Raw genomic sequence first — 6,184 nt, 5'->3', positions numbered from 1 at the left:
TTTTATCACCAAGGAAACTGAAACTGCAAGAAAGTGGGCTGAGACTGAAACCTAAGTCTCTAGAAACCTCTTCAGTTTGGTGTTCTGGGGCTTTGGGGTGTTCTGGGGCTTCAGTTTGGTCTCTTGAGGGCTTTGGGGTCAGGCAGTCTTTCATCCAAATGCCAGCTCTCCCACTTAATATCTCTGAGATACTGGCCAAGTCACTTAAAGGCCCTGAGCCTCAGTTTTCCAATTCCAGTAAAGGGAACAATGGCCATCCCTAACAGCTATGATTGATGAAGAATTAAATAAGATAATATTTATAATAATGCACTTGACACAGTGCTGAGCAGCACAGCATAAGCACTCAGAAACTGGCAATTGTTAAGGTTGTCATTTTAACAAGTAGGCTACCAGCTTATGCTCCAGTAGTTCTCAGATCTGTTCTATAAATCTTTCTTCTGTTGGTACAGTTACTTTTGCTTAAAACAAAACTAATACTAGATTATTTGTTCATGAAAAGGCTTGGTATGCCATAGGAAAAAATAGTAATTCTTATTATTGTATCATCTACAGTCTATCAAATGCTGACCTTTTTCAAATTGCTGATTGTGTTTTAATCTTTCATTTATTCAGTACTTCATACTCTTGCTGGTGTTTTATTGTGCAGCTGTTGGAGAAACACAGAGAGCCACGAGGAAGATACTTGGGAGACTAACTAGGCTACAAACTTATGACGATCTCTGGAGCCCTCCAGTGGAGAAGAGAATGAAGTAAACAGTAAACTAGTAAGGAAGTCACTGATAGATGTACAGGATTTTTAAAAATTTAAAAAGTACATCATGGCTTACAACACAAACTTTGTTACCATGCAAATTCAACCATGTCATTCTTGGCTGAAAACTGTACACTGTGTTCCACTGCATTTAGAATATCGTGACACTGTTTACTCCAGCAGACAAGGCTTTATGCTGTCTATCCCCTGCCATTCCAGCTTCATCTAGCGTCAGTGTTCCTCTGCCCACTTCACTCCAGCCCATCAGCCCTGTGCTCTTTGCAAATCATGCTGAGCTGATTCCTACCCCAGGACATTTGAATGGCCCTTCCTTATGCATGGACATGGTTCTCGACTCCTCCTCATTCAACTGCCTGCTCACATTTCCCCCTTCCTGCAACTCCTTCTCTGAAGTTGTTTCCCCACCATTTCCTCCATTCTCCACTATATGCCCCAATTCCTTCTGTCTTTTCACTCATCACGAGCTATAATTATTTTGCTTGTGTAACTTCTTTGCTATGTTTCCCCTCATTGAGTACAGGTTCCTTGAGGGCAAGAACAACATCTGTCTGGTCCACCATTATATACGCAGCACTGAACCAAGTGTTTGGCACATAGAGGGTGTTCGATAAATTAAATAAAAGTTTATTTATTCCCATCATTCTTTTCATTGAGTAGTTCAGAAGGAAAATAAAAAGAAGACATATTACACCTCCAAGCAGTAACAATTCCCTCATGAAATCAACAAATCTTTATAGGGCTCTCTATAAAGGGTACAAAGACAAGTGAGAAACTATTGCTGGATCTGAAGATTTTGTGGTTTGAGTAGAATCAGTGACCACAGCTTGTGGTTGGTAGGTGCATGGGTGGGAGCCCTCACAGAGCACCCACCAACTCAGTTAGCTCAACCTGAAGGAGCTTGAAGCCTCAGTAACATTTGATCTGTGTCTTGAAGGATGAATGAGGGTCACTAGATAGAGAGGAAGGCATTCCAGGTCTGGAGAATAAAGCATAAAAAAGCGTAATATTTTGAGAAAATTACGAAAAGTTTAGTGTGATTGGAGTATAGGGAGCGTAGTGTGGAGTGACAGAGAATGGGGGAATGATCTTGAACCAAACATACTAGGGAAAACAGTTTGATGTTTAAAACAGAATGTCAGTGGGAAGCCCTTAGACATCTTAGTAGGAAAATGGACCTCACTAGAGATGAGTTTTAGTAAAATCACTCTGACTTCTTTACATAAGATAAAGCTTTATTTTCTCTTGGCCTGATATGCAAATTATTCTGTGACCAAAGGATGAGTTCTCATAACAATAAGAAAATTCTGCTTAGTTATAAAATAAATAATCAGGTCCTAGCATCATCTTATATTTATTTAGTAAGTTCTCCAGTAGTTGTTTAATTCAACTCCATGTTCATTTTTGCTTGGTTTTTCCACTTCTATAAATACAATTACTTTGAGAAACTGCATGTAGTAACCTCTGAAAAATATTTTTCTTTTAGATATTATCTAGGGATAGATCCCCCATTTTATTTTCCAATTTCATTGTATGATTGAAGTTTATAGTTTCTAAACAGCCTTTACAAATTCTGTAACCTCAAGTTCATTACCCATTTAAATAACTCATTCCTTCAGTGTTAATCATTTGTCTACAGTGGGGAAGTCACCGTGCCAGGAGGTGAAGATACAATGAAAAACCAGTCACTGCTCTTGAGGAGTGGGCATTTTAGTGAGCTCACAATGCATGTCACACTCTCTTCTCTATCCACCCTGTGAGTCCAACGTAATTTCACTGAGAGAGAAGGAGTATTGGGGACATTTTATTTCTAGTGCCCCAAATAAAAGACACAGTATGAAAATATCCCCCAATATATGCTTATTAGAAGCCACTTAACTGAAAAAAGAAAAAGAGAAAGAAAATGGGTATGAATTAATGCGCAGAAGAAATGAATATTTATGGTTCCTACTACTATATATATAAATGTTCACTGAATTAAATAAATGTTTGTTTATTTCCATCATATATCTTATGCTCCTGTTTATTCCACAGCATTAATTGAAGTGTGAATAATTTATTTGCTTTCCAGAAAACTTGCACAGTAGAGCATTGTTGTTGAGCAAAAATATTGTTAGTATCAGACAGACTTGAGTTTGTTTCCTGATTCTACCACCTAAAGCTTTGTGCCCTTGTGCAAGTCATTTCAACTCAGAGTTTTTGTTTCTTGATCTGTATATCATGGGTACTAGTACTACCTATTCCTGAGGAGTGTCAAGATGATTAAATAAGACAATGCATGAAAGCAATTAGTGCAATGCTTTGCACAGTATGGATACCCAATAAGTGTATTATGTTTACACCAAATGCCTCTCTTTTGTACAAAAAGTGTGAAAGAGTAGCCATCTCGCTACACCCTCATCAGCACTGACTGTTTTGAAAGATCATTGCTAGGAGCCATAGCTACAACATTGAAAAACATAGATTCTTATTTTAAGGAGCTTGTCATCTACTAAAAACTGACAACTAACACAGCGGAAGAAGGCCATGGTGGCAGAAGTTAGGGTGCTCTTGGAGTGCACGAACAAAGAACACAGTCTAGTCTTGGGATGTCAGCAAAGGTGTCACAGAAGAACAATTTCCAGGCTTGGTCCTGAAAGTAGATTACAAATTAGCTGTGCAAAGGGCAGGGGAGGAGAGTGTTCCAAGCAGGGGGAACAGTATGAACAAAACTGTGTAGGCAAGAGAGAGCTGGCAATGTTCAGGAAATCCAAGGAGCTTTGGTGTGGCTTTTGGTGTGGAGAAGGGAGGCAGTATGCACAGAGAAAATGCAAGTGCAGTAACCTGGATGTAACAGAGACAGTGTGCCATCATGTCACTATGTAATCTGCATGACAAACCCGTAAGTCGTGTGGTGTTATCTTCTGCTTTTAGAAGAGAAAATAGAGACAAATGGTTTAGGTAATGTTTCCCAAACACCCAGGTCTGGTATGTTGCAAAGCCAATACCATTTTCATTACACTTAGGCTTCCTCTCTGTATGGCACATGTGTGCATGCATGTGTGTGAGATATGATTTTAAACTCTTCCTCTATATCATAAATGTAATAGTAAAAAATACAACCTTAAAGAGAGAACATTCCCATGAAGCTGTTTTAAAGCCAGATGATCTAAGCCTGGCCTGTCCGATATTACCTCCTCATAGTATTCCACCAAATGTTCTACGAATGACAGCTCAACATATATAAATTATTTAATTTCTTAAACAAATTCTGTATTATAAAGAAAGAAATCAGACACTCACAGCTTGACTTTGTTCTCTACATCATTAGTTTATATCTCACTCTTATGAGAGACAGATAATATTAACATTGTGATATAAAAAGAGAAGTAGTGATCTTATTTGCCTATAAACAAATAAATTTGACTCCTTAGGTCACTGGTTCCTTCTCCAGCTGTTCACTCCCGTCATATTTCATACACCAGCATATACACATATATCCATAATGAGACCCAGGAACGTGGAGGGGGAACAAGCTGTGGACTTGATATTTACCTAGACAGCATAACAAACTGTTGAGCACCAGTCCACCATTTCTGCTTTTCCTTCTTTTATCTTAGTGTTCTTGTGTTTGTTTTTGCAATGAGATGGCCCCACACCTGAGCCAGAAATGAAGACAGTGACCAGGAGCTGTGCTCTGCCAATAGAAAACACATCTGATGACATTATATTTCTTTTTTGTAATCACCTAGAGAGGTATTTAAAAATCTACAAATGTATAAATATATATTTTTATGTTTAGGATAATGTCCATTGGATGAATGCATGTGCTTTGTTCTGGAATCTCATTTCTAAAGTTATGGAGCTTTGGAAATAGTGTTTCTTTCTCTAAAAAGAATTGCCCTGTTTAAACGCAAATTGTTTCAATCTGGCCTATCCATGCTGTAATTAGAGATATTTTCTCCCAGAGTTGTTGTGAAATTTTCTATTTTTGGAGGCTGTTTTATTGAGAAGCTTAGAAAAGGCAAATGTGGAACAATCCAGGGTACCAGTCAAACCAGGAAATTAGGAAACATATTAAAGTAGCCACAAAATTAAGGGTAAAACCCTGTCTTTTGCTGCTCAAAACACATCTCCATTTGATGCACATCCAAGAATGAGTGCTGTGAGGCCCGTCTTGGTTTTGAAAACTTCGATTTAACCTATCATTTTGGACGTTCTCGGTAGGGAGTGACTTACAATTTAACAAATCACAACATTGAACTATAAAAGAGGAATGAAAGAAAGAAAAAGAAGAAAAATTGTGCATTTTGGTTTTTTGTATCCCAACATGGGCCTAATTTTTTGAATACTAAGTATATTCATGAAGCATTGCTTCTCAATCAAAATTTGGTTCTGCAAATCCTATTGTTGTGTCATTTGTGCATGTAATCATTTCCCATGTACTTCATCTTTATTTTAGCGTGGCCATCCTTTGGTGAGTGCTCTTAATAGTTTGGCTTCTGTAGAGAATGACTCAGGGCCTCAGGGCTGGTGGTGGAGGTCCAGGATTTTGAAAGGAACCGTTTAGAAGAACCTGATGGAGGACCCTAAAGCTGAATTACTAAAGCAATTTGCATGTACTTGTTGTAGTCAAAGAGGTATCTTTTCAAAAAATGGTCTGTATATTGTTCAGATCAGCATGACACAAGTTCACAATGACTTATTTCAAGAAAATTTCAAGTGTGAAACACTGTTCTTTGATTTTCTTAAACTCTATGTGATTTTAGCGAAAATCCAAGAAAGAGTCATCTTATCCTGGGTTGTGCCTCCTTGCTCTGAGTAGCAAATAATAATAATGGGGAAGAAAAAGAAGAGAAATAGTTTAAAACTACCAATAATGATAACTATTTATTTAGTGTTTTTTATATGCCAGACACTGAGTCCAATACTTCATTTGCCCCCTCTCAGTCAAGGCTAACCATATCCATGTTCGGGGGAGGGGAAAGTGAAATCCTGGTTAATGAATACAAAATTACAGCTAGGTAAAAAAAGTAAGTTCTGCTGGTGTACAGTGGACCCAGAAATCTATGATTAACAATAATTTACTGCATGTTATCAAATGACTAGAAGAGAGGACATCAAATGTTCACATAACAAAGAAATTATTAAGTTTTGCAATGATGAATATGCTAATTACCCTGATTAGATCATCACACATTGCATACCTGTCTTCAAATATAACTCTGTACCTCATAAATGTGTACAATCAATAAAAAATCAATTAAAAACAAAAAAGAATACTGAAGCTTAAAGAGGCCCAGTGTCACAGAATAGAAACCCACATAGCCTGGCATCAGGGTCCAGGCTTTTCACCACTACAGAATTCTTCCTCCTGGATGGCATTTTCTTTCTTTTTTTTTTTTTTTTTTTTTTTTTTTTTTTTTTTCCTTG

The 6,184-nt window shown here is 37.6% G+C and overlaps 1 long non-coding RNA gene across 1 annotated transcript in view; it reads left to right on the top strand.

Moving 5' to 3' along the window:
* The first annotated feature begins 622 nt into the window (after positions 1–622).
* The window catches only part of LOC103597717, an 11,915-nt gene continuing 6,353 nt past the window's right edge, over positions 623–6,184 (top strand). Inside the window, exon 1 of the long non-coding RNA XR_551127.1 lies at positions 623–767. This is a non-coding gene — a long non-coding RNA (uncharacterized LOC103597717). The remainder of the gene's footprint in view (positions 768–6,184) is intronic.

The sequence above is a fragment of the Galeopterus variegatus genome, unplaced genomic scaffold, assembly GCF_000696425.1.
Source record: "Galeopterus variegatus unplaced genomic scaffold, G_variegatus-3.0.2 Scaffold2401, whole genome shotgun sequence".
In the NCBI taxonomy this organism is placed as follows: Eukaryota; Metazoa; Chordata; class Mammalia; order Dermoptera; family Cynocephalidae; genus Galeopterus; species Galeopterus variegatus.
The sequence above is the reverse complement of the archived record's forward strand: the minus strand, read 5'-3'. Positions and strand labels throughout refer to the sequence as shown.